The sequence below is a fragment of the Hipposideros armiger genome, unplaced genomic scaffold (assembly GCF_001890085.2).
Source record: "Hipposideros armiger isolate ML-2016 unplaced genomic scaffold, ASM189008v1 scaffold_709, whole genome shotgun sequence".
In the NCBI taxonomy this organism is placed as follows: Eukaryota; Metazoa; Chordata; class Mammalia; order Chiroptera; family Hipposideridae; genus Hipposideros; species Hipposideros armiger.
In genome coordinates, this window is record NW_017732059.1 from 1093942 (window position 1) to 1097758 (window position 3817).

Here is a 3817-nt window from a genome sequence, read left to right on the forward strand (position 1 = left end):
TCTCTCTCTCTCTCTCTCTCTCTCTCTCTCTCTCTCTCTCCCTCTCTGCAACCCACACAAGACCCAGAGCCCTTGAAAACGCTTGCCCTGCCACTCCAAACACATTTTGAAAGACAGCCTGCCCTGTGTACACTTTAAAGCACCCGCCCATTCCCCAGTGACATGTCTCAGTGTGTAAGAGTCCAGGTGCACATTTTTCTCACACCCCTGAGCTTTACCCCCAGGCCCCTTGGGGTGTCCGAAGACACCAGAGCAATGAGCAAACCCTCCCAAGCCAGGCAACAGAAGGACAGACGTGCTGTGAGATGCAGCCCAACACACCAGTGAGACCCTGGGTGACAGCGGAAGTCATGGACGTGGAATTGCAAGGGAGAGGCGGTCGTCTCCCATCTTTCCGTTGCGATGAACCCCCAATTTGAGTGCAGACCTTGCCGTCTCCGGGGACACGGGGCAGGACGGGACCCACCTGGAGGAGAGCAGCTCAGACAACGGGCGCATTCCGGACCTGCCTGCCCTGAGCTCCGCGAGGAACGCCTCTATCATGTCACACCTCAGAGACAGACGCAGACCTGGACGGGTGTCGGCAGGTCTCATCTGGAATTTGGGTGTTCTCAGGGGTCAGGGTCATCTTTCTGCAGGAAGGGCTTCGTGCACACACACGGGCAGTGAGACGTGGGTTCAATCCCCAGCTGAACTTTGCTCCCGCTAGTGTGCTCTCGGGTGCACCCCAAAGCGCGGGGGTGACATGAAATACAAGAGCAGGTGAGCAGAGATGGGGACGGTTGTCCCGCCATCTCCAGTTGCATCAGAAGCACAAACAACTGCGAGGAAGGCCCATCAAAGGGACATCTGTGGATTGGTCTGTGCTGGAAATGACCCGAGGAATATCTGCCAACGAAACGCACACACCCTCCCTGGTCATTTGCACAACAACGCTGTTATCATCAAGTCCACAGCCGAGAGGGACGAGTGAACAGGAGGCTAGCAGCACCCAGATGTGGGGGACAGCCCCCAGTTCCCGCGACCACTGTCACATGGTTGAGCCTGTGACCCAGGTTTCGGCCACGCACGCACCCGTGTCCTCACCACAACTGTCCCTCTGTGCGTCAACCAGCCTTGTGTCCCCTCGGGGCAGGCCTGTCCCCACCAGGCAACTTTTGGCGTTTGTGAATAATGCTGCTATAAACCTTCATGTATAAAGTTTTTGTTTGAAAGTCTGTTTTCAATTCCTTTGGGTATTCGCTCCTCCGAGCAGGATTACGGGATCACAGGGGAATTCTGGGTTTCACGACGGTGACACCGTCTTATCTTCCCACCAGCCATGCAGGAGGGGTCTCATTTCCCCATCTCCTCGTCAACAATTCTTACAGTCCCTCTTTTTTTTCAAAACATTTTTTTAAAATTGGGAAACAGTGTGTTTTTCCAGGACCCGTCAGCTCCAAGTCAAATAGTTGTTTCAATCTAGCTGTGGAGGGTGCAGCTCAGTGGCCCATGTGGGGATCGAACCGGCAACCTTGGTGTTATGAGCCTGCGCTCTAAGCACCTGAGCTAACCAGACGCCCATTACATTCCCTCCTTTTGAAAAGATTATAACCACCTCAGGGGTCTGTTGGCCCTTAAACGTTTCTTAAAAGTCTGGGCCTATGCATCTGAAGAGTGTAGAACACCAAATCTGTTTTTATTTCTGTTTTGTTTTGGTTTTTTTTTTTTTGTCATATGATGAGAACTCAAAACATTGGGCTGCAGACAGGTGGTCAAATTGATGCTTGTTGCTAATTGCATAGATTTTGCTAATCTGAACCCCAGACTGCTGGAAGGGCGCTTGGAGTGTGTACCCAGGGTTTGCACAGGTGGCCTGAAGAAAGGCCCTTTTCTAACGTAACCAGGAAGACCGCACCGTCGGCATTGCATGGTTTATCCCACTTCTACAATCAGGTCGACAAAGGGTGCGCCCGCCGCGGCTGAAACCCCAAGGCAGGGAAGCCCACGAATCCGATCATGAGGTCATGAGCCCTGCAACCATCCCTACAGGAAAATCCTTTCCACCATTGATGCCACTGCTGTCATTCCTCCTTTCAACTGTAGGTGCCGTCGGGGCGAACAACGCGTGCCCTGCCCGAAAATAGCTCAGCGGTCTGGTCACCGTCCTCTTCTGACTTGGGCATAGGGGGGTGACACCTCAGGCACAAATGCACCGCATTGCTCACCAGGGAAGACAGCTGGAACACTCCAGTAGGTGAAAATGCCATCTACAGGGGCAGGAAAAGGGGGCCACAGCCCCCCCCAGTTCTCCCAATGTCTCCGTCATCGGTTGCCAGCTCGGTGTCCCCGCCGGCCACTCTAAAATCAGCTGGCCGTGGTGCCGAGTGCCAAACACCCAGCTTCTGGGAGACACCAAAGACCCAGACCCGACCCTCACAGGGGTCGTGACTCTGGCCACCCCGCGAGAAGCGCAGACACCCCGTCCCACCCCCGAGTATGGCCTTGAAAGGGCAACGGGACATGTGCCTCCTAATGAGCTTGGGCTCTTCTGTTGGGACCGTCTGTGGGAGCTCCCACCCCGCAAATGCCTTCCGTCACCCATTCCATCCTCTCTGCCCTGCCAGCAGCTGCCACTTTCCCAGCACAGGGACCCTTATTCAGCCCTTGCCAAGCAAGCGCTGTCTCTTGCGTGGGAACCCAGCCGGGCACCGCTGACCGCGGGACATTTTTTCAAAAGTCATTGACATTCTTGGTCTTTTCCCGTCCTCCGCCCCACTGGGCACGTGCCTTCTCCACACGCGGCTGCGGTGCTTCTGTTCAATTTGCTGATGCTGAACCCTCCTGGAGGCTTCGAAACGGGACACCTGGGGTCCAACAGGGGCCCAGGTGGGGATCAGAGGGGTTCCCCAAAAGGGGAAGTGACCGCTGAGCTGACAGCCCCAGGATGACAAGGCGTTCATGCTTGGAAAGGCGGCTGGGAGGGAGTTTCGGATGGCGGGAGTGGCACATGCCAGGGGCCTGTGGCAGACGAGACTGAGGATGCTTGTGGGGTTCAGGGGGGAACAAGAGGGGGTGTGGCGGGTGCAGTGAGCAGACTGAGGCCACAGCCACTCCCCAATCCTGAAAGGGTCCCATTGCCTGTCCCCAGCAGCCGTCTTTCCCCCCATTCTAGTGCCTGTCCCTCTGCCGGCTCCGCAAGACCCCGTCCTGCCCCAGCTGCCCTTCTCTCTGCTGTTGTCTTGGGCTGTCTGTCCTGCTGCTCTGGCTGCACTAGTGTCCCCATTGCTAACGTCCTTCCCTGGAACGTGTCAGTGCAGAGTTCACATGCCCATCATGAAAGCTAGTCTGCGCTCACTACAGACAACTGGGGGGAAAAAAACCCAAAAAAACGGAAGAACTCAGTAAAAGGAAAAACACGCTCCAATCTGCCCTTGCGAGGAACGCTGTGATGTTTCCCGCTGTCTCCTCCAGGTTGCATTTCTCCACGTGAGCTGCTTAGACGGGGTCCTACGGGTAGCTTTCCCTTTGCATGTAGGTGGCGCCCTCTCCCGGTGGGAGGCTCCCCGGGGGCCTCCCCAAATCTCTCCAGGGACCCCTGGTGCTAGCAACCCCTCAGGAGACACCACCTTCCTGCACCACCTGTTTCTGCAACTTCACCCATGTGGACCCAGCCCCGCCGGGCACGGTCTCTTCTCCAAGGCCGGGATCCCATCAGCGGTTCAGACTACACGTGGTGGCCTGAAGACCGGTCCCCAAAGATGCCCACATCCGCGTCCCTGGGGCCTGTGAAGGTCTTGCCTTACAGGATGAAGGGGGAATTTGCAAACGGGATTAC